Source organism: Haliaeetus leucocephalus, unplaced genomic scaffold (genome assembly GCF_000737465.1).
Source record: "Haliaeetus leucocephalus isolate CR32 unplaced genomic scaffold, Haliaeetus_leucocephalus-4.0 Scaffold251, whole genome shotgun sequence".
Classification (NCBI taxonomy): domain Eukaryota; kingdom Metazoa; phylum Chordata; class Aves; order Accipitriformes; family Accipitridae; genus Haliaeetus; species Haliaeetus leucocephalus.
The window spans coordinates 6,525,939-6,551,816 of NW_010972687.1; positions in this window are offsets into that span (position 1 = coordinate 6,525,939).

Genomic DNA, 25,878 nt, shown 5'->3' on the forward strand with positions numbered 1-25,878 from the left:
ACAATGCTTCCAGATACTGGCTTTTGGGAAGGAAAGGAAAATACAGCAAAGGACATTTGTGGAGCTGTAGGGAAATATCAAATACCCTTTTTAGTACACAATTAATGATGGCAGAGGAAAGATCCTGATTAAATCTGATTTTTTTTAACATATTCCTAGTCTGAAAAATAATTCAGTGCTAAAGCAAAGATAAAGAGAAAGCCAGCTCACACAGGATATTTACATTAGATGGGATAAGCCCTTGTAAATGTGCAGTAAGGATTAATTGCACTTTGGCAGAGATGGACTAGATGACCTACCGTAACAGTTCTGGAGGTAGCTAACAGCCAGAATAAGTCATCTTGAAACTGCAGTAGGGAAGCTTAGTGTCTCAAAGATTCACAGCAGAAATGGCTGTGTTCTTCTGCATGATAATAAGAAAAAGGACAAAGGGGTGAATTAAGGACACAGGGTTGGTTTTGCATTTCAATTTCCTGATTTTTGTCAGGTTATGTTAGCACTTAAACATTCCTAAGAGGTATGGCAATTTCGTTGACTGTGAAATTTGTATCTGTTTTATTTTTGCTTTTTTTTTTTTTTTTTCTCATAAGTAGCAGGGGGAAATATCTTAAAACAGATTAAATCCTAAATGGCTGATGCAGCTTGGCAATAGGCATTTTTACAGGGAAGAACATATGGAATTAAGTATGTTTGGTGTGTGCACTACATGGTACACCACAATTATTTATTCAGGTAATCATATCTTTTTAAAAAAACAATCTTTATATAAGCATGATTTATTTACCCTAGAGATAGGAAAAGCTCTCAGGGAAATGTATATTTAGACATCTCCAAAAAGTGACTTATTTACCCAGTTCAATACATTAAATCTGGAGATTAGATGATTCACCTGACAGACATCAAGGCCTCCCCTGGAACTGTTTCATTCTGATAAGCAAATGTGCCTTTCATGCCTGCTTACTAGGGAAAAATTACTATATTTGCACAATATCTTGTAATGACTCTAAAGAGGTGTTTAAACATTACTAGCATTTTCAACCCCCTACGCAAAAAGCAAACAAACACAAAGACAGTCAATATTGTCTTCATACAGTAGTGTATTCATCTATGCTGGGGCTTTGATTCAGGGGTGGTGAACATTTACATCTCTGAGACATCTGCTGTCTTCAGACAGTCAGTCATTTTGTCTTCAGTTTGGAGCAGGCAGCAGAGAATCTACAAAGAAAACATGCTTCTTAAAAATGTAATTGAGTCCTTTCTTGTTTAGGTTATTCTGACTGAAAGCGCATGGCTACTATTCATGTAAAGGAAAGAAACCTTTCTACTAAAGACAGAGTTGTTTATATAGGAAGAATGCTGTTCCAGGCTCCCTTTTCAAGGTGGCTTGAAAAAATTATGTGAAGTGCAGTAACTAGGAGGAAGGGAAAATCAATGTCTTTGTTTAGCATGGGAAGCTAGATTGCCCCTACAGTGAGAGCTTATATTTTTCCCAGATGGTTTTATTTCCCCAATGGCAAACTCAGAATTGATTTTTTTCCCAGCCCTCTAGAATTTAGATGGGAAAGAAAGAAAAGAAAAAAAGAACTGTGAAGAGAATTCAGACAAACCATCCTGGTTCTGTTTTTTCTTTTCATCTGCAAAAGGGAGGGTAGCATGCCATGTAACCAGTCCAAGTTTCACCCTGTAGACCTAATGTCACCCACCAAACACAGACTTGCTTTCAAGGTTGGCACTGAACACTTTCACCAGGAGAAGGGCATAGCATGCCATCTTCTGATGGGCTGAACCAGATGGATGTACCCTGGAGCAGGAGGAGTTTGATAAGGACATTTCCTCAGTGGGCAACAACAGCTCATAGCTCTTAGATGATTAAAATCTACTCTGGCCAACAACAGCTCATAGCTCTTATATGATTAATATCTACTCTGGCCAGCAGCAAGGTGAACACCAATGGTTTGGGCACCTCCAGTGGGAAGGTCAGGAGTCCCAGGGCACCTGTATGGAAGAGTGTGGAGCCTGATTTCAGATAAATACGAGATACTTTGATAAGTAGCAACAGGGTGGCAATTTGCATAAGAGACTAACAATAACATTGGCGCTGTCACTTTCTGGAAATGGCAAACCATTTTTAGAATTCTAAGTGGAAACTATTCAATTTTTATTGAGCACATTATGGGATATTCAGAGTAGAGGCTGGAAACAGAAAGCAGCAGGAGAGCCAGAAGAGTACAAAGAGAGGGGACCAAAACCAAAAATCAAATTAAGGACGCAAAGGATACCTTGCTATCAAATTTTCCATTCACCAAGGTTCTCATTTGGGACCCCTAAAGTGGGAATTTCAAAAATACCATTTCACACTTCGGGAAAACAGCAGCAGTGGTATGGGAAAGGCCAGATTTTCAGACTGAGTTGAAACACAATGAAAATGGGATAAAATTAAATGCTATAGTTCCCTTGGCTTTATGACTACATTAGGTACAAGCTCTACACTGCAAGAGGAGCTCTGAATTACTCTGCTCACACACACACGCATGTCCTTCTGTTCCAGTGCACCTCCTCTCCAAGTAAGCCCTTCCTCTTCTTTCTCTGCTTCTGTCTCAGTCCACACAACCAGCTTGCAGCAGTGTGAATGTCCTCTCTCAAACCTCTCAGTGCTGGTGGTTGGAGTCTTCAGTTCCAGTTTTGCCACCATTGTTACTGTGGATGTCCAAACACCAAATGTGGAGGAGAAAGAGAGTCCCTACACTGAATTATGGTTTTCAGTCATCTAATCATAGTATTTTGCTCTTATGAAACATAACACTTCTCATTCAAAGAGCTTCTAATTGATTACTTAATTAAGTCACAAAATGTTCCTGTGATATAGGAAAGTATTGAAATGGGTGAGTAAACTAGTATAGATGAGTAAAGTCATTAGTCAAGATGACTAACAGAGATGAGAAACTTACTAATAGAGGGTAGTTGCAGTAAAAGAAAATGAGCTTCAAATGGATTAGCAGAGAAATTTTTAGAGAATATTTCTGAACACCTACACTCTTTCATAGCCAGCAGAAGCTGTGACTGCTCAGGAATGTCTAAAAACTAGACTAGGTCTGGCTTACCTAGGGACAGGGTAAAACAAGACATTTTTAAAACAAAGGTGTGTATGGGGCATAGGAACACACAGCTGAACAGACCACCTGGGCTACTGAGTCCACTTGCTCACCTACATGGACAACCACAGAAATTATGTTCAGTCTAGGAGTCCCTACAGACCATACGCTACTCACCACCTGTGTCCAACGTCAGTTGCCATTTTAGACGCTACTGGCCCAGAAGTCTCTCCTGGGTGGATCTCACCATCGCCTGGCTCCAGTGGAAGATACTGAGATCGTCTTCCTGTATGGACATCTTTACCAAGACTGCATGGGCAGGGTGCGTTTTGACAAAGACAACCATGGTTCTATTCAGTCATCCCATGCTCGGTCTCCCTGCACTCTGTGGCCCACCAGTACCTTCTTCAGAAGTAACAGGAAAGAGGACCAGAGAGAGGCGGTATCATTTATTTCACCCATCGAGTAGTGAGGGTACCAAAGGGCTGATGGGTGTGGAGTAATGCTTAGGTAAGATTGACAACTATTTCCTCCCGCTTCATACACATAACCAGCACCCACCTGTTTTCATCCCACCCAGAGATATTTTTGAACACTTCTTCTAGCAAATTTCTGCACCAAAATTAAACCCATCTAGCAGTCAGCCTTACTGCCATGTTCCAACGTCAGCTGTGTGTCATGACAACAGATGATAGAAATGCTGCTATTCAGGCTTCAGGGTGCGTGTTTCTTTTCATTTTTTTTAAATTTCAATAGCTTTAAAAAGAGCTCTGAACAAAAGTGCTTGCTCCATGATGCAGTGATGATCTAAGGCGCACAGGGCAGGTATACCTGCCCACATGCCAGTGGGCAAAAATAGGTAGAGTGGGTGAGGTTTCCTGTGACGCTGTGGGGGCTAAGGGAGAAACACTTTGAGGAGAAAGAGATGGCAGCAGAAGGGAAAAACGTGGAGAAAGGAGAGGCAGAAGCAGAAGTGCTCCCCCTTCCCTGCATGCTGGGGCCCTGCACCCCCCCGCTGTGGGGCTGCAGCAGCAGGGCGGCCCTGTAACCTGCACGTGGGTGTCTCTGTTCTGCCCCGTGTCCTAAAGCCAGTCAGACCTCCCCACCTTGGGGTGCTCCCTGGCAGATGCCAGCCTGAGGGGCCCCTCCATGTCCTGCCTGCCTACTCCTGACCCACGGTGCTGACCCAGGAGAGCAGAGGCCACTTGGAGACCCCAATGGAAATTAGGAGGTTGCAACCTTCAGCACCTACCAGCTGGTCAGGGATGGATCCTGTGCTCTGGAGGAGAGAGCTCCACGTCCATCACAGCTTGCTTGAGTTAACGTGTGGCGCAAGTGCCACAAACCACCCAGGGACGGTGAGCATTAATTTAGGACCAGTAAGCCACACCACAGATGGGCTTTAACTGCACGATCATCCGTCCTCATAAGTCTTACCTGTGGTCCAACAGATCAGGAGACCCAAGGGTAGGTTGAGCTTCTGTTTTACTACCACTGTGATTCTATAAGAAAGGACCATCACATGCAGAAGTAAAACTGTGAAAAATAGGACAGCTGATGTAGATTAGTAGATTCTTGGTGCCAAATGTTTCATTTGTCCCACGCTAGGTAAGCAGAAGTATTGACTGGCTTGCTTTGGACCAAAACCTGTCCTGCAAGTTCAATGTCAGCAGTGTAAGGAAGCCTGAGAGAGGCAATTTTAAACAGTCTGTGTTTGGGTTCCTCTTAGCCCTTCTGAATGAAATAGGAAGCTAGATACCTGTGTAACACCCCTAAGGTAAAAAAACCTTGAAAATTTCTGGCCCTCAAAGGTTACAACCTAAATAGCTAAGATAGGCAAAGCACACCATGAGTTAAAAAACAGCACTGAGAAGCAAAGCAGCTTGTCCAAGGTCTCACAGAAAAGCAGTGGCAGAGGCTGAGATGGGGAGCAGATTTGCAAACCAATCTGACTGACTATGTGAAATGCTTTCCCACCTAACTGGCTAATGAGAACGCATTCCTCTTGTAACACTATGTACTTATTTTCTACCAGTCAAATTGCTGTGGATGGATTTAATTTGGAATTAATTTTAAAGTGAGTATTTTTAAACCTTCTCTCATACCATGCTTCTGTGAAATGCAAAAGGCAACCATAAAAAGCCCCCAACAAAACCCACAAACCACTTTATAACCTGATGGACAAAAAGTAAAGGACAAAATAGTTACAAAAAAGAAGATCAGAAGCAGAATAGCAGATCCCAGGAGAAATCCTCTTTCAAGGATCATCATAATAAGCAGAAGTACCTGATCTCACTCACACAGTATAAGTCCCTTTGCATGCATCCTGGACAAGTATTCTCAATGGGTTTAGCTATCAGTTTCAAGAAAGGGAAGTTTGGATTTCCAGGCAGGGAAATCTTGCTCTGCAGATGTCAGCTCAGTTACTCCATGGGAGTAGAGCACTACTGAATGAAAGTCTCCTCCCATGAAGCAATGTTATTCCCACAAGATATAATTTCTTGCAGGACAGACCTGCAGACACTACTTTCTACTCAACAGCTGAACTAAAAAGTTTGTATGCCTTTTTTTTTTAATGCACCACTAGGTCCTCAAGGCATAAAAAGAAATAAACCTAGTAAAAGCAGGCTCCCAGTTACTTTGGGATCAGGCTATGCAAGGGCAGTCAGAAGCTCAGAGAGGAGGACATATCCAGCTGAAACTGCTGCAGTTCACAGCTCACACCTCAGTAATCATCACAGTTGTTTCTGTTTCACAGCATCATAAAAGACTGCAAGCAATCCCTGAGCCAAGCAAGAATGTAAATATGTCTTTGAGGCCTTTCCCATTTAGAAAGTCGCTTGTGTCTATGCTTGATACTAAGGGCTGTTTCTGAATATAAATGCTTCCCTGAATCGGGGCTACACAAGTATCAGAAGCTTAGATCAAGGAGCTGATCTGTCCAAACGAGACATTAGAGGCATGATGAAATGCTGCAGATCTTCCCTTTAATGAAACTTAGTTTATGAAACCCTTTAATAAAGCTGCAGTGAGTATATTTACATTCCCAACAGAGAAGAGCTCTCTCTTGAAACAGGAAAAAATTACCACAATTAATAATATCCTGATATTCTTCATAATGACAGTAGATTGCAAGTTTTTGTTGAGCTGTTCATCATTTTGAATTTCCATGCATCTCTTTATTCCACATCCACATCTATACCCGCTGGGGCACTTTCAGGACTAGAATTCATTGCTGTATATTAAAAATAGCAAATGAATCTCATGATTTCTTTTGTATCTCCCCAGTTTATTCAGCATACAAAAGACAAAATCAATGGCATCCTGCCTGAGGAATAGGGTTATTTTTATTTTTGTATTTTTTTTATACTGCCACAGATTTTTGGCTTTACTCTTGAAACTGCGGTGTGGTGCACCAATAGATTTTCACTCCATGAGTTTTCAGATCATCTGCATTTTGCTGTGCTAATCCCAGATGTTTAATATCAAACAAAATAGTATTTATATCCCATTCAGCTCTCTCTCCAACATCTCCTGTGTATCTGCATTTTCCTTTTCCATTGCCAAGAGTCTGAGTTGAAATATTCAGAAATTATTTTCTTCTCAGGGGCGCAGATCCAATTAAGCACTTACACCTAAGCTTACGTATCACTGAAGGTAAATTTGGGTTTGAGAGGCTGAGGTGCTTCCTTAAGCTGAGAGGGACAGGGGCTAAAGGAGGGAAGGGGTGCCCCTATGGGCTCTGCCCTTTGGGGAGAGCTGGGACCCACAAACCCAGCGCAGCTGTTGCTAGAATTGGTCTGCTTTCTGCTTTAGAAAAGCAGTGTGGTATTTCCTTTCCTTCCCTTCCATCTTTCAGCACTTCCACAGTTGCCCACGGTTTTCAAATACTTGTAAGTGGCAGAAAATTATTCAGGAAACAGTATCTTTAACACCTAAGGATGTATGTCATTCAGGTGACCCATATGTGTCCAGATTTCCTATATCTTGTTCCATTTCTTTCTTTTTTTTTTTTTCTTAAGTAGGTTATTCCCTTTTGCATTTACTGTTTTTTTCCATCCACTTTGTCTATTATTTTTCTTCAGATTAATGCAAAAGCAAGTTCAGTGTTTCAACCATGGTGTCTGTTAATTTAATCTCCATCCCGATTTATTAACTGCTATTTCCCCAGCATACTGATGAAACCCTTTCTATTTGTCCTCATGTATCTGATGGAGGCAATTCACTTTGCTTTAACTATCCTCTTTTCTCTGAAATCATTGGCTGCCTAATTATTCTATCTACATGGGTTCCTTCATTTCCCAACTACCATTCAGAAGACTGGGTTATTTGATTTTATTCTTCAACCTGAACCACCAGACTTTCCACTTTATGACAGAATTCTTCTGAATGTAACTTTCTGGACATGTTTTACTACGCACTTTAGTTTTAAGGCAGAACAGGAAATACAAAGAATACACTTCTTCCTTCTTTCACTTCTTTGGTCCCATTTCTTCTGGGACTTTTCCCTGAAATGTGAACAGGCTTTTCCAGTAAAGCAAAGCAGATGTTTTGCAACTGTTTTCACGGTTAGAAGTCTCTGACAAGCTATATATAGTTCACGTGTCCTGTACTGCAAACATTGCACAAATACCTTTACATACAATCAGTCTCAATGAAATTAATATGATTATGTACCCCAGTAAACTAATCTTCTTTCCGTTTGGGAGAAAATAAACTTCTCTTTGCATTTCCCAATATATTTCTCCCCTTAGCAAACTGATTACAAGGAAACCATATACATACTTACAGTGCATCTTGTGGTGGAATTTGCAAGGATTTGGGTTTTATTTCTTTGATTTCTACCTCCTAACTTATGGCTCAGGTAGCTAAGAGACGTGTCTAAACTCTAACTTTAACTAAATACAAATTTGGAACAAAGTGGAGGCCTAATATGAACTTATCATGAATTTAGCTTGAGTGCACTTCAGATGCAGTACTTGATTGCATCCCACTCAGTGTACCTGAAGAGCAGTCATCCTTGGAAGACAACCTCTTGACATTTTCTTCCTTTAGAAAGCATGGTCATTTTGAGTTCACTTCTGCTCCCTTTTTCCTGCCACTGAAGCAATGTTTGTTCCCTCTACAAAATGGAGCCAAACAAGGTGATTATATGAGTCATCAGAAAAGAGCAACAGCAGTAGATGGTCACTGACGGTGACCAGCCTGAATTGCTTACTGCCCCCCTGCCAATCCCTTGCAGACTTCGGCATCTGGAGGACAACTGGGACTTGTCTGGGGAATAGCCTTGGTGCCCACGAGGCAATAGACAAAACCAGTTTTATCTGAAAGCTAAGTTTGCATTCCCAAAACATTGCAAGTCTAACATTGTAGACTATTGCCTTAGCTGATTGCAAAACATCAAGTGCTAGTAACGGAGAGTGGAAGTATTCCCTTCTAAGCATAATAGAGAATACATGCCTAGCTAGTTATGAATACACCTATATTGCTAGATGTTAAAAGAGATGCCATGCTGCCATATAAAAATGCATTCTATTGTCCTTAAGTTGATAGTTCAATCAACCTGTCATCAAATAGCATAAGTATCTTTTCTGCTTCCATCTCACAATGAAAGGAAAGTAAGAGCAGATACATGTGGCATTAATTCTCATATCCCATGACATTTTTTTGGTATGAAGAAATAATATATTATCAGAGCAGAGGTAGGTAAAGAGAACAGGAAAAGAAAAAATCAGTCTGTTTGAGATTTTGCTATGCTAAAATCTCTTTGTTTCTCTGCAACACGTCCATGCTGCCATCTGAGTTAGAACTTCACATCATTGCAGAGCTGGGCATCTGGCAATAGTTGGAGTAAAAAGATTTTGAGGCACACGTCGTCAACACGTATATAAAAATAAGACAGCCTAAACAACTCCAAACAATGTAAGGAAATTACTGAAATTAAGAAGGATTGGGAAGTGTGTTCCCCTTCTTTAATGAAATAGCAATGTGAAAGAAATTCAGCAGACCTCGGCAGTTTACGCTAGAGAAAACTTATTGTTCACCGATGTGTTCTGTACCTTATTTCAGTCAGTGACAAAGTCGTGTTTGCTCTGTATTTTGAAACAGGGGAAAGGGGGAAGCGCAACGTTGCCCGGATCGCAACTTTTAAGCACTTCTTTTAGGTTCCTACACAGAAATTAAACACGGTGGTAGAGGCCAATTAACAGTATTTAACGCACCTAAGAAGTCATGAGAGGGACCTTCACTCGTCTTGCGAACAGACACGACAGAGGCAGCGGGTGGCGACTGGTACTCCCACCAGAGGGTCTACAAAGGAGGGGCGGCGGAGCGGGGAGGGGCGGGAGCCCGGCACGGCACGGCACGGCACGGGCAGGGCGGGGGCGCCCCCCCCCCCCGCCGAAAGGCGGCCGAGGAGCCCCGTCTGACGAGGAGCGAGGGGGGGCGCCGGGCGGCAGCCTCCCGGCAAGGAGCTGGGCTTCGCTGCCGCGCTCCGAAGCCTGGGTGTGCTGGTGGTGGTACTGGTGCTGCTGCTGCTGCTGGTGCCGCTGGTGGTGCTGGTGCGGGACCCCGCTCTGCCCCTCACCCCGCTGGGTGGGGAGGGGACGGAGGTCGGCCCGCAGGAGACTCCCGAGGCCGCCCCTCACCCCTGCCTGTGCCGAGCCGTGCTTATTTATCCTCCTGTTCAGGGAGGGTGGGAAAGTGCCTGTGAACTGGAAGATTTTGCGGCATGCTCAGATCTCCCAGGGATTTTGGCTGGGTCTTATCTCCTCGAGGAGCTCCCTTGGCCGAGAACATTTTGTCTCCGTGTCTCACGTGCTTCCCTCTTTTCTCCATTGCCGCACGGCGCCGGCGGGCAATGCTGTCTCAGGGCTTCGCAAAGGGGCTGGCGGCTTCCCTGGTGGTCGCGTCCTGATCCGTGGGGAGTGTGAGGACAAAAGCCCAGGGCACAGGGATGCTTGGCAGGGTGCAGGCAGCAGGGCTGGGGGCGGCTGCAGGTGACACGGACAGCGGCCAAGCTCAGTGCAGATGGCCTGCCAGCACCTCAAGGCCTTATAAAAAGGAGCAGCTTTGGGAAGCAAGACAGTCCTGGCAATTAATTCCCCGCCTATTAGAGGCAAAAGCTCCAGCGCAAAAATATTGAGCATGGGGTAAATGGACCGCCCAGAGGTTTTAGCTGAAATTTGGACCTCTTGCAGTCAAAGCTACAAATTCTGGGTGAATAAGGAGGGGTCCAGCGAGAGTAACCCCCTGATGCAGTCCCACACCCCTCATCAATGTAGGCACTTACAGAGTCTGTTTGCATCCCACAGGCTGGGGCTTGCCTCCATGCCCAGGGCTCAGGAAGGCCTCACACGCTGCACACAGGGCAACACCACTTGGCAGCTTCTCTTAGCCCGCAGGGGTGAGCTATCATCCATGCTGGTGATGGGTCGTCACCCTTTGCTGGAAGTCCCTAAGCCCACGGTGGCACTTCAGCCATGCACCAAGCTGTACCCACGGTCCCAAATACATGTCTCCTGGAGACATTGCAGGCACCAAAAACATCCCCCGTAGGTTCGCCCGCACTGAAAGGAGAGACCAGAGGGAGGTAAGGGGTGAGAGCAGGTCTATATCTCCACGTACCAGCCAGACTCAGCGCTGTTATCTGCAGGGACCAGCAAGGGGGAGGGGAAAGGCAGAGGTTGGTGCCATGCTCATCCTCAGCCCGCAGCTCACACCATGGGGGTGGTCAGGCTCCTGTGGGCACCAGTGGTCTGGGAAAAGCAGCTTTTGCCCCATTTTGTGGGTGCAAATGGAAGAGCCTGTAGAACAAAGGCTATTATTAATTCCCATCTGCTGAAAGGAGGCTGCAGCTGTTTTGAGAGGTTTTCCTGCAAGCTATGCAGATCTGCTCAGAATTTTAATGGCTGTTTACCAACCAAAGTGTGCCATTGAAAGAGCAAGATGTTTCCAAGCAAACAAGGTGTGAATGTCATTTCAGCCTGGAAGTAAACCTCTTCTTTCTTGTTAATGTTTTTCTGGGTGAGCAAAGACATTTTTGTATTTGATTGTTTCAGTTTTCAGCTGTTCTTTTTTAACTCATCCTCTCCCATCTAAGAAGCATACAGAAGAAGAGATTCCTTGAAATATGCAATGCATTGTTACACACGCAAAAAGCCTTTTTTTTTGCGGGGGGGAAACCCAAACGTTCTCTCTGTGTGGTCTCTAAATGACTGAAAGAAAAGGGTAGACCCACAAAACACTGGTCCGCAGCTGAAGCAGTATGCACATAAACCTGGTATCTGACTAAAGAGCCTTCTAAGCCCTGAAGAAAAACACAGCATACAAAAGACTGAAGAAGGGAAAAATGAATAGGCTTTGTTATATTCTGGGGAATGACAAGACAGACGGCAGGCTTTTTATCTTATATTTTCTGCAGTGGCCATAAACTTCAAGAGGATTGTTATTGCTAAGAAATTAACATGTCTTTAGCCAGACTCTCTAGTGCACATTATTTATATCAGGAATTAAGTCTCTGCAACTGTGCCTGTGCTTTATGGCTGTGTATAAATATAAGCCCTGCTTCTGTGATACTAATACATGCGGTTTCTCTATGACATGTATACCGTACATAGCTAAAAGGAGCACTAGAGAAATGCCTCAGATAGATACAAATAAACAAAGGTTTTTCACTTCAATGCATTTGCAATCCAAGCTCTTTTTCTTTATCCCAGTGGACTTTGAACTGTCTGACCTGCAGAGGGTATTTACAGCTGAAATGACAGTCCCTGAACGCAGCCTAGCATTCTTGGTATCACTGCTGCAGCCGGGGGATGGGAAAGATCCACTAGCATCCACCATTTAGCCAAAAAGTTATGAGCATCCTGCATTTAGAGAGGACTATGCCTGAGAAACTGAAAGGACAAGAGAGTTAAGTGACGTGGTAAATGGTGGCCAGGAAATGACCAGGAAATGAATATAACATTGAGGCAGTGCTAAGGAAAGGGTTGGACAGACTGCTGCTGTTCCATCAGGTCATGCAAGTGAAAATATTAGTGAGAAAATTAAAACTATCCATCTTTCACTAAGACAGAAAGGAAAAGTGATCTGGACAGTCTGACCTTCTAGTCTGAGTTAAGTCAACACATAAACAATAAAAATGGACTAATATTTCAAGGAATTTCTTTTTAATGACTGTAGCAGTTCAAGTTACCATGAGATATTTTCCTGTAATATAATAAAATCCCACTAAATGGTCGTTATTTGACTTCTGGTAATGGAGACACCAAGGCTCTATGCGTGTTGTGTGTTTCTGTTACAGGAGTCCAGAAGGTAGATTAGGCTACTGGGATGGCTTTCACCCATATAGACATGAATTTATTTTCTCTTAATAAGTGGTAACCTTCAGCTTTGTATAATGACAATGCAAAGTGAATTTCTACTTCACGCTAGCTAATTCATGGCAACTAACTTCTAAGAAAGCAAGTGACTGCAAACAGCTGTGGACTGTTAAATATTAGAGATGATTAAGTAAATTTTTTTTTGAAATATCACACTTGCCCATTTCTTAAAAATACTTTTTCTGCTCTGCAGTTCAGCCTACAGCATAGCACAATGACTGAAACAAGTATTAAATTTTTTTTTAAAAAGGATGGGAAATCAGGGGATTGAGAAACACAATAAAGTTAATGGCATTGTCTGAAATGGCCAGAGATATCAACTGAGTAGGCCGAGGGGAGATACCACGTCTCACTGCCCAGTGTTTTCCTTATTAAGAGAGTTGATGCTCTCCCATGTTTTAGAAGTGTAAAATAGGATTTAGCTATATAATCCAGCCACCCCTAATCTTCTTTATGCATGCTGGCATTCATGGACATGACCTCAAAGTATCTAGGCAATTTGATGTACTATGAGACAGTATCAAGAAAACACTTACACTACCTGAAAATAACCTGATCTAATACACCACATGATTTTACCAATGTTCTGTCTGCATGTATGTACAGATGGATAAAGAAGTCATAGAATCACAGAATCATAGAGTAGTTTGAGTTAGTAGGGACATCTAAAGATCATGTAGTCTTAGCCCCCTGCAATAAGCAGAGTCATCTTCAACTAGATCACGTTGTTCAGAGCCCTGTCCAACCTGACCTTGAATGTTTCCAGGGATGGGGCATCTGCCACTTCTCTGGGCAACCTGTTCCACTTTTCACCACCATCATCATAAAAAATCTCTTCCTTATATCTAGTCTGAATCTACCTTCTTTTAGTTTAAAACCATTACCCCTTGTCCTATTGGAACAGGCCCTACTAAAAAGTCTGTCCTCATCTTTCTTATAAGCCTCTTTAAGTATTGAAAGCCACAATAAGGTCTTCCCAGAGGCTTTTCTCCAGGCTGAACAACCCCAACTCTCTCAGCCTTTCCTCATAGGAGAGGTGTTCCAGCCCTCTGATCATTTTTATGATCTTCCCCTGGACCCGCTCCAACGGGTCCCTGTCTTTCCTGTGCTGAGGACCCCAGAGCTGGATGCAGTACTCCAGGTAGGATCTCACAAGAGCGGGGTGGAGGGGGAGAATCACCTCCCCCAACCTGCTGGCCACGCTTCTTTTGATGCAGCCCAGGATGCAATTGGCTTTCTGGGCTGCAAGCACACATTGCTGGCTCATGTCCAGCTTTTCACCTACCAGTACCCCCAAGTCCTTCTCTGCAGGGCTGCTTTCAATCCCTTCATCCCCCAGCCTGTATTGCTACTAGGGGTTGCCCTGGCCCAGGTGCAGAACCTTGCACTTGGCCTTGTTGAACCTCATGATGTTCAAATGGGCCCACTTCTTGAGCTTGTCCAGGTCCCTCTGGATGGCATCCCAGCCCTCAGGTGTGTCAACTGCACCACTCAGCTTGGTGTCATCTGCAAATTTGCTGAGGGTACATAGAGACTTGATCCAATACGGATCCCAATAAAGACCCCTGAGGGACACTACTCGTAGCTGATGTCTATCTGGACGTTGAGCCATTGACAGTACTCTCTGGGTATGACCATGCAAGCAACTCCTCATCTACCAAACCAGCTACTCATCAAATCCGTATCTGTCCAATTTAGAGAGAAGGATGTTGTAGGGGACCACATCAAAGGCCTTACAGAAGTCCAGATAGATGACATCCATAGCTCTTCCCTTGTCCACTGATGTAGTCACTCCATCATAGGTTTGCTTTCACAAGAAAGTCTCCCCTTCAGTCACTCATGGCCAGTGTTCTGCAGCCTGGTGCGGTATTGACTCCCAGTGCTGTGGGAATGCGCATGTAGCAGTGACCTGGTTATCCATATCATCCCACTGAACAAGCTCCTCACTTCTTTACCCAAAACTTGCCCAGAAACCAGGGCTGGACAGGTTTCTAAATAAGTGTGCACCACAGGAGCACTAGGAAACATCCTTATCTCCCGTTTTGGATCAACGTCCTTTCCAGATGTGAGACCTCACTGTCTAGCTGCTGCAATGCCCTGAAACATACCCTCTCTCACTGCTTCTGGACCTGTCTTCTCTACTTCAAAATGCTAAGTACTCACTGAGTTCCCTCATCCTCATTGTAGCTCAAAGCCACACCATCTAATCTGTGCGTGCCACCCAGAACATGGCTCATACACATTGTCACTGCAGCCACTTGGGACAAAAGAGTGTGTCAGCATTAGTCGAAGCTGCAGGGCTTTATGGACACACAACATGGGCCATGACATGGCAAGTCATGGACTTCCAGCAAGAGCTATGGCAATTTTACATAAGGAGCAAAGACGGTGTGACCTGAGGTGTTGGAGACTAGCACCCTTTGGATCTGAAGAGAAATTCTCATACGCAGGTGAGGGATATTGTTCTCAAGAGGCTTATGGACCTGCACTGCTACAGTTAACACAAAAAGAAGCGTTAGCCTCTCTACCAAATGAGCTATGCCAGAGGTAAGCAGTCCATCAGTCAAGCTGGTGGTGCCCCTAGGAAAACATATTTAAGAAAGGGTAAAAATCATCTCTTACCAGTTTTGAAAGAGAGCAGTGAGAAAAATGTGACAGAAACAGCCCTGCAGACATCAAAGTCAGTGAGGAAAAGGGGAGGAAGTGCTCCGGGTGCTGCAGCCATAGGTGAAGACCATAGGGAAGCAGATTGTCCTCTTGCAGCCCATGGAGGACCATGCTGGAGCAGATATCCACACTGCAGCCCGTGTGGGGAGGACCCCACACCACAGCAGGTGGACATGCCTTGAAGCAAGCTGCAGCCTGTGGAGAAGAGTCCACACAGGAGCAGGTTTTCTGGCAGGACCTGTGAACCCATGGGGGACCCACGCTGGAGCAGTCTGTGCCTGAAGGACTGCACCCCATGGAAGGGACCCACACTGGAACAGTTTGTTAAGAACTGCAGCCCATGGGAAGGACTCACTTTGGAGAAGTTCGTGGAGGACTGTCTCCTGTGGGAGGGACCTAATGCTGCAGCAGGGGAACAGCGTGAGGAGGAAGGACCAGCAGAGAGGAACTGTTAGGGACTGACCACAAACCCCATTCCTCAACCTCCTGTGCTGCTAGTGGGGAGGAGGTAGAAGAGCCAGGAGTGAAGGAGCGAAGTTGATCCTGTGGCGGTGGAGGGGAAGTGGTTTTAGTTTTTGTCTTTGTTCCTCAGCATCCTGCTCTACTTTTATTTGGCAATAAAGTAATTTTCCCCAAGTCACATCTGTTTTCTGTGTGGTTGTAGTTGGTAAGTGATCTCCATGTCCTCATCTCAACCCACAAGCTTTTCCATCTTATTCTTTCTTGTGATGTCAACCCACTGCAGCCAACAATTATTCCTTGTATGAACCACCAGAAAAATACTGTAGGTGTTTTAGATACAGGGGTGGCAACACACCTCTTTTCTGTTGTTCAGAGAAATCCATTGACATCTTCCAACTGTCTTTTAGCAATCCCTCGCAAAAGTGGTAGCAAGGAAAGATTCCTAACTTGGCTATACCTCCAATGTCCTGTACTACTAGCCTGTATATTTGTGTTACTACACAGAGAGCCATCTAGAGCAATTTCTTACTTCTTCTGCCACAACAGGAATCCATGTCCATATTTCATTGAAAGAGTGTGTCATGCAATGATGAAAGTCAAGTGCTTTTGTAGAGCTACTGCTCATCTGAACATTAAAATTGACCACTTAAGGTAAAGCTAGTAAAAATAAGTTTTATTTTACAGACAATAATTTTTTTTTAAAGGCTAGAAAATTTTCTTAGTGGAAGCAACTTAACTCCAACACTTCTTAAAGAAGTTGGCACTGAAATTACTACAGCAATAATCTCAACAAGGGTACAGCACTACCTAATCAGCATCAGGCAATATGTGACACAATTAGTTTATACATTACCCCTCTGTTTCCAATGTATTCTGCAAGCCCGTGTCAATGTATAGGTCGCTGTAAACTTTCAGAAGTTCTGCAGAGGTCAAAGATACAGATTACCTCTTGCTGTTCTTATTTGGACACTTACTCACATGCTCAGAGACTCCTGCAGATGCTCATGGGAGTAGACCTGTTATGTGATTGACCACATGAGTTGTGGTTTATTAGATGTTCCCAAGGGCCCTTATGGGCCAGACTACATCTCCTGTGCTGTCCCTGCAGTCAGACAGCAGCAGGTTGTTAGATGGGGGAAGGACAACACTGCATCATGAGAGCTGAACAGAGCGGGATTCCCAGGCAGCGTCTTGCCACAGTAGGGAAATCCATCCTAATTTCATTAATAGGAAAGAAATATTTGGGGTTGTTTGAACAAACAGACTATTACAAAGACACTTGGGCTGACTCTATGTGAAACATCAACATCCCAGAACTCAGACAAATTGAAAGCTTCCTGATGCAATGTTGTTTTGTAGAAACTGCACTTTCTATTGTAAAACCATATTAAAAATCCAGACTAGATTCTTTGGCCAAGAAGAATCCTTCAGTTTCTTGTTCATGACTGTATATTTCGTATGCTATAAACATCAACTTTGTCTTGGAAGATAATATCACTATAAAATTCTAATTAAAGCTAACAAGAGCTGAAAGTGCTCAGTGTAGGCCTTTTAATTTTAGATTAGCCAAGTCATCAATTTGAAACAGGAACAGACCAAATAAATATGACAAAGTGCAAATGAAAAATTGTCTTTTAGAAACACTCTGCCATTTATTCAAAACAGACCAAGCAGAACACCTGGCTCCTTAATATAGAACAGTAGTTGGGGCAGCTCCATTAGGGGAAATTGATTTCAGCAGAGATGGTCTTGGAAAGAAAAGTAATTTCCAAAAAAAGTCATATGGAACTACTTGCTATTCCCGCCTCTTCCTTTTCAAATCTGCTTCAGGGAAAAATTGTTTCAGAAGCAAGAGCTTAAACATAGCTTCCTTGTGTCTGCTTCCAACAGAATTTTTCATGCCTTACTTCTGATTAAAGGATCTGTTCTCATCAGGTTTACACAAACACCACATTTCATGGTTTCCAGATTCTAGCTCTAATTCCTTTGGCCACTACTGCTTTCCTTGTTATTCTTTACCTCCTGTAAAAGAGGAACCTCACATGAATCACTTGCTTAATGTCCAAATTCACTTAAAAGAATTGCACCATGAGGAATGAAAAATTAAGATCTCAAAGTCATTGAAACAGAATTATTACTAAAGTCTAGAGTTCCATTGCTCCCCTTTATACATAGCTACTTCTGTCTACGGAAAGGTGTTATAGTTGGTTGTTATAACTATTCGGTCTGGTTCTGTAAAGAGGCATTGAGGAGCCTTTTCCCATTCATTAATATTCACAGCACTGCTGAATTCAGTTTCAATTTCAGTGGCTGGTAAAGGAGTCCAGCATCTTGTGAGGTCAAATGCTTTCTTGGTCACATAAGCAAAGATGAATTTGGGTAGGAAACCAAAGCTGAAAGTAGGATGGTAAAATTTCTGCTTTGACAGAAAATGAAATTTCCAGCTCAGAAAAACAGAATCAAGCTGATTGTTGTCATGACATTTCAAGAAACCCAAGTTCACATCTTAGAAATGCTTCGGCTTCATGTAACAACCTTCAGAAAATAATTGCATTTCTCTGTAAATACAAGGGAGATGAAACTACTTCATTCACCCTTTTTCTGCCTTGCCTTCTTGTCTGTCTTGCCTCTATATATCACATGCTTTTTAGGAAGGACAGATCTAATTTGTTTTCATTGTAAGTTTCACAGAATCACAGAGTGGTTGAGGTTGGAAAGGACCTCTGGAGGTCAGCTGGTACAACTCCCCGGCTCAAGCAGAGCCAGCTAGAGCAGGTTGCCCAGGACCATGTCCAGATGACTTTTGAAAGTCTCCAAAGCTGGAGATTCCACAATGTCTCTGGGCAACCTGTGCCAGTGCACAGTCAGAGTATATAGAAACTTTATAAATGTTTATAAACTTCTTATGTAAGCTTATACAAAATTTATACATTGGCTAGCACAAAGAACCATCTACTTGTGTGACAAGTGGAAGCTACCTAAAATAAAGAACAAGAAGAGCAGAAGGGTTTGTAAACATGGGAGTATTTGGGATCCAGGAGCAAATAACAAAACACTACAAAATTATATATGTAATCATATTGACATACATGAGGAGTTAAAGAGTGTTACATCTGCTTAATGCTGTTTGAAGCACTTCAGTCACTCCCAAAACAGCATGAAAATGGTCAGCAGCAGGATGGAGAGTTCAGTGCCTGCCTAATGAAAGAGGGCTTGAGAATCACTATTCTAACACTGTGCAGGGAGACACACACATTACTAATATGAGATGGTGTATACTGTGTTGTACTGCTGCATAACATACAGATTGTGCATTGCCTCAGAGGCATCCACATTAGGTCTAAGTCTGGCTGAAAATCAGGGTGTTTTTTGGCCAGGCAGAGGTCAGCAGGAAGACAGCTGTTCCATTGGAAGACTGCACTTTGCTCCTAGCAGCAGTGGAAAAGTCACATTTTCTTTCTAAGCTTGTTTCCTTCACACATTCGCCTATTTGGATTGCAGGTAACCTGGAGCTGGGTTTGCCTCACAGTCCAGGTGGTAGCTTTTAGCAATAGTTTTGGCTGCAATCTCTCCCTTCTAATTCAAATAGTTTTTTGAAATTATTCACAAAGCACTTTTCCAAAAGATGGAGACTTTGGTTTTACCTCAAAAAAAATAATCAACCAGGCAAACAAACATCCTTAACTGGCTGATTTGGTATAGAGGGAAGAAAAGCTGGCATAAGTTTAAAGATTGCATTCATTTAGCTAGTCTGGGATTAACTTGTCATGGACACCCCCAGCTGTCAGTAATATATAAGTATGTATCTGAGTATGTTTGCAAACCACTAAACAGCTACAAAGAACAAAACAGTGTCATATTAAATGCTGATCATTTAATCAGTTTACATTCTGCTACCATGCTGGTTATTTGGTTCCAATGTCCATAAACAGTTATTATTAGCAGCATTACTGCAAATAGTGGGAAACTTCTGCTGGGCAGTGGCTTTTTGCTAAGGGTAGCAGAACTCCTGAAAATGAGCTTTAAAGGAACATTTGTGTGTTGGGTTTTTTTAATTCCGATTTAACAACTTGATCATGATCTGCTGAATATGAAACACATGCAATAGATCACATAAAATCACACTCTGGAAACATCTGGGACGTGCAAAACCCTTAGCAGAGCTACAGTGTCCTGGATCTCTGACTCAGAAACCTACCATGTCCGTACGGAGATTTCTTGGGGTCATCTTTGTTTGCCCACCCAGGCAATACAGATGTCTCACACTTTTGCGGTCCCTCTCCAATGCACATCCAAATTAACTCTGCATTACTGTAACCTCCCTAACCCACCCAGCCCTGTAACCTCCACTCACTTTTCTCTTCTGATGTCTCCTTGCTGACTAATCCACCCTGAAAGGGATAACATGAGAACAATGAACATACTTTTTTCATTTGCTGGACAGGTAAAAATCACAAAATGCTAGTGGGTTTGAATGCTTCTACTTGGCCTAAATTGAAAATTATTCTGAACCTAGTCACCAGTTTTGCACACACAATGTAGAGTCATTGAACTATGCTCTTACACAAAATCCAGTCAGCTTTGTATCATTCATATAAGCCAAATCTTTATTGATTTTCACAAAGAGGGCAAGGCTAAAAAATCATTTTCCTGCTACCACATTTCACAATAGAATCATGTCCACCTTTTAGTCAGTGACTATGAAATCTGAATGCCTTGCACTGTCAAAGAGTGAAGATGGTTTAGTGCACAAAAAAAAATTGTTTAAGTTACGGGAAATCAGCTGGAGAAACACTTTGGCCAAGGTGAAGTTCCCAGTGCCAGAATTCTTCCCATGAAGGAAGCATTTTGACCCACAATGTGGCCTTCTGACACCATTTACTAAAAACTCCTCGAATTCTGTCCAAACTACTTCCAAGACAGTGTCATTGCAGAACTTATTGCACCATATCAGCCTCAACTAAACATGAAATACTTAGGAAACTTCTACCTTTTGTTAGACTAATATAAATCCACAGGAGAATAAAATCAGTGAAGCTACTGTTTTCTTACATCATCCCAGGTTCAGATTATCCAGATCATGCTATCCATTGCAAGCATATATATTCCATGAGTGTGTTTAACTGTATTGTTATGCAGGCAGAAGAAAATTTCAGAGAATGAACCTTTCTCCTGCCACTATATATTTTATATATGTTGCCTTTCAACTATATTGCCAGTACACATATGCAAAGAAAAATAAAGCAGACAGAACTCTGATCAGTGAATGCTTTATTTGGAGCTGTATTTTGCAGTCATGGGGAAGCTTCAGAATGAAGACAAGTTTTAAGAAGGAAACAACACTACAGTATTTTCATTTTTACTTCAGAAAAAATGCTGGCAACACACTCAGCACAGTTCTCTGGAAATATTAACTGTTGCCCATCTTTTTTCAGCATAAGCACCACAAAGAAAGGCACTTTTTCATATTTTATTTTGGCTTAGTTGTTCTTTGTTTGCAAAATGCCCTGACACAAGATGGATGAACATCAGAAGAGCTGATGACAGGTATCAATCCAGTTACATAGTTTCAAGTTAATGCACAGTAACTCGCATTAACACTTCACAGGACAAGTGCATAGACAGGACAAAACCGCAAAGTTGCAGTTCATAGAGTTTTCAGACAAGCTGTTTGTATCAGTATTAATGTGATAACTTTCTCTAACCAGAGAAGTATTTCCCATGAAATATTTTATAAGTAGCATCAGAAATACCTTCCTTCAGGTTTGATTTACTAAGTCAAGGTCCATTCCACTACTCAGAACACAAACTTTTCCATATAAATTTAAGGTGATTTTTTTTCAGCCTTTTTTAATCAGTGCTGGGGAAGGAGATAATCTCTGTTTTAATCTATGATAATCCCTTCATTCATGGCACAGCAGCACTGAATTTTAACCCAAACCAGGTGAGCTGTATTCTATTTTTAGATACAAACACTGATCTCCAAATGAACTCAAGAGGTGTGTGCTTGCATCCAAGGGCAGGTTTTGGCTTTTAGACAAAAATTTTTCTTCTCATTTTCAGTCCAAATCAGATAAAGCTGGTTTTCTGTGACTTCACTTCGGTGGTTTGAAGGGAGATAGAATTATGTTACCTTTGTGCTAAACTTAGACATTTTCTTTGTATCATAGGTAGACAGTGCACTCTCCATCATTAAGCAATCAATAATTAACAAGTAACTGAATAACAAATTAAAGATTCAAGCTGCCTTCTTGTAAACCTATAAATATCTCCTTACCTTACAAGTGATCTTGTGCTTATGCTTTGGTAAGGTCAAAGCCAAAGTTAAAACAGCAGCAAGAAGCTTTTTGGAACCATGGGCAACAGTTTTAACTTCATGTGTTTTTAGTAAGGAAACTAATTAGCCATCCAGACATGAACAAAGCATATGAACTTCTGCTGGAAAGTTGGCAAATCATGATTAAAAACATTGCTATGGTTGGAACTACTGAAATGACGGCTTTCAAAGGTTCATTTTTGCTAAATCACAGTCATCTTTCACTGACACAATCAGTGGTGCTTATTACACTCGCTAGGTCCTTTCTTAGACTCAGAAATTCGGACTTTGGCCTCACATGGCTTTGGTACTACCAGATGTTCACATAAAATCCCCAGGATTCATTTGCTCATTTTTGTTTGTTTAGGGCTCTTTCTCCTTCTTCTTATCTCACATTTCAACACGAAGCTGTAATTTTTTCTTCTCAAAATTTCAAAAACAATTCAGCCTTAGGCAAAGCCCACGCACACAGCTTCATGCTGGTAGGAAAAAGAGAAAGTTAGGAGTGAGTCACGCCAGAGATGTGATTGACTGACTGGAGGGCTTGGGCTAGGGTTATGCATCAAGCTTCCCAATGTTTTTCCTCTGTAGATCTCACAGTTCACAGATGTTAAAAATGATTAGTCATACAGAAGGACTTGACACATGTTAAATGCACCTTAAACGTCTTTCCCCAGACCTCATAATAAGCTGCAGCTTTACAAAGAGTTAAAGCCAGGCCATATGATTTCCAGTGCCAGGCATTTTTCTCCAGCATGTCACTGCCCTTCAATACACTGCTGATGACTTTTTTTTAAGCAGTGTAAATATTGTGTAGCATGCAAGGAGTGTAACATCCTGAAGCCAGGCTCTGAAATTCATGTAATGCTATGCTTAAATAAATAGCTATGCTTGTGAATACTCTATAGTAGGCAAATCCTGTCACAGACATCAGTAGAACAGCCTTCCCACTCCATTCTAGGTGAAATTAAATTCACCAGAAAAAGCCACTTTCTCTAACCAGAATTATTTTCCTTTCTCCACTCCCCTCTTCCTTCATGGCATCAGTTTCATGCTGCTTATGCTTTCCTTCAACACCTTTACTACCACATAAGCCCTTACAACTTCAATGGTGGTATTTTGCCCTCCCATTTCTAAAGGCACCAGTCCACAATGCCCTTCTTCCTAGCTGCAGCCAGGAAGAAGCTTTCTCTCTAGCTGCCCTGTGCTTCAAATACCCGCTTTAAATTGTGCTCCTTTAGGCTAAACAAGAAGGGTGTTACCAATATGCTCTTAAACCCTCTTTTCTAGACTTATATCTGTCTTGGAGCAAGAAATAAAGCAGTTATCAACAGTGGGGTAGAGACTCCAGACTGGATGGCTGCTCTCCTCGTCAAACTTGAAGTTACTCCTCTTTTCTCCTTTTCCTTTCTGCTGGTTTTCATTTAGTCAAATTACACAGAAGAATTCATACTGCATATTGGTGGCATCTACAAGGTCTGTATTTGTACCTTACTGTGAATAACTCTGCTAACCACTGGAAACAGTTAACTTCCGACAGAGCTGTGGACATGAGGAAGAGAGAGAGAAGAGCAGCTATGAGTCACTTCTGCAGGTACTTACCAGCTGGGTCAGATATCCTCTGGCTGGATCTGTTACACTGCCCCTAAGGATTATGTTCAGCAAAGGTCTGTGACAGCACTCTGCCAGAAGTACTCTTTGGTGTATAATAACAGAGACATGGTGAGGATGAGATACTACAGAACCCCTTACAGATGTTTTTCTTATTGGCAGCTCCTTCCACATGAGCAGTTTACCCAGGCATTGCATCCTGCAGATTATCATTTTCATGACCCTGCTCCCCTGGAAAAAATAAAAATAAAAAAAAAAACCATCTTCTCATGTTATTTTCTTTCATACTTGGTACCGGATCCAGGCTCTCCCCTGTGCTAAAGAAAAGGTTATAATAACAAAGGCTAACAGTGCTTTTAGTCTTCATTAAAACATACAGGGGGATGTGTCAGCTGCAGGACAGACATGAAAGATGCAAACACAACATGGGACTGTTTTGTGTTTATATATATATGTATGCAGGCTCTTCTGAAGGGTTTGGAAGTCTCTCTGTCATATACAGACACAGACAGTTTATTGGCGACAAATACTAACCTCAAAAAAAAAAAAAAAAAAAAAAAGAGTTTTCTGTATGGCTTCTCACATTCTCTAAAGCAGATATTGCTTTCCATAGCAACATCTTCTGAAATGAAAAAGAAAGTGAAAAGAGTTCACTCCTTCCTGTTTTCAACAATATTTGTATTATCTTGGCTGCTCTGTAAACATCATTTATTCATTGGCATGTCAAAAAAAAAGAAAAAAAAAAGAGGAAAAGACATTCTTTTGTTAAAAAGGTGTAAGATCAGCTCTGAGCCACTAAGGTATCAATCTCTAGCATCTGCTCTCCAAAGTGAGAGTATCACATTTATGTATTTATCACTGATTAAAATCAGACTAAACTTTAGACAAATATTTTATCTAAGGGTCTGGACATAGAGAGGAGATGCAGATAACACAGTTTTACTACTACAGTAACTTTTATGGGTGGAAAAGCTGAAATACAAAGATAGCCATTTTACTCCAGCTCACAGAAATCAGAGGAAGTGCCTCAATGAGCTGAAAGTCTCCTGTTTTTCCGTCCTCATGAGACTTTACAAGCTCTGTTTTACCTCTTTCTCAGATGTTTTGATCCACTCTTTTGTGCTCATCCTTGAGGAAAAAGACATAGAGAAGCAGGTAAGGTAGATGGTAAGGCCTAGCTTAGTTAGTCCTCAGGCAAAAAGATGTCTCAGTAGTAGCAGAAACTTCGGGCATAGAAAAAAAGGGGTGAATGGAAGTATTAGCTTGGAAATTAGAGATCTAGTGGATCTTTATCCAATGCAACAGAATTTTAAAAATACTGTAATATAGCAGTAACTATTCTGTGCTGCACAAGTATTATTTTACTTTCAGAAGTGCTCAGCAGAGGGCTTTTTTCCCCTTGGTCAGCTGAAGACATGTTATTAGGAAAGAGTGTCAGGAAATGAATATAAATGTTATTGTGAGAGGAAACCTGTTTCAACTCCCATGATTACAGTTTAACACAGCTGCACCCCAAGAGAACAATAGCGAGATTTATTTCTTTTATAAGTCTCAATTTTGTAAAGAATAAAACAGTCCTGTTAAAGAAAGCTATGAGCACAAGAACTGTCTGGGAGGATGTGAACACAAACAAGAGAGAGGAAGAGAGAGCACAAGAGAGCTAGGATGCACATGTACTTATAAAAGGGGAAATAAACAGTTTCCATCTAATATTTAAGTCATTTCTTTTGGGTACTTAAAAAAAATGAATCATAAAACCTCCAATATTCTAAGCAAAAAAACTAGGTAAAAAGTAAGGCCTGTTTTACATGCTCGCTATAGACACCTGCTAGCTGTGTGCGAAGCACAAAAACTGGGCACCCAGGCAGAGGGTCCACCTGTGTTTGCTGGCTATCTCACAGTCCCTTTGCAAAACCAGGTCCCAAGGGGTGATTTTCTTGTCTCGCAACGGCCTACCACAGCTGCCTTACATCTTATTTTTAATTTGTGCTTTGCTCTTGCCATAGGAAGAGCAACTTTGAATCTCTATCTGCTCATGTCATGCTAGCTGCATGCACATGGGACAGGTACATGTGCCTTGGCACCTCACCTCACTCCAGAGGCACGGGTATATGCCCAGATCAGCTGTCGAGGATGCAGAAGCAGGGCTCAAGGGTGCTGGGATGTGTTTTCTGTCTTGCCAGTCAGTACCTGGGAAAGGCTCAGCAATTGTCTCTGTCTCTTCTGCCTTTTGAGTAAAGCCTTCTGTAGGAAGCCTTTCTGAATCAGTGGACTTTCTCTTGCTGCAGGTGTCTCCCTTAAAATGGGCCTCCTTACTATTTGCAGCTGCTGGTGCTACCAGGCTGGT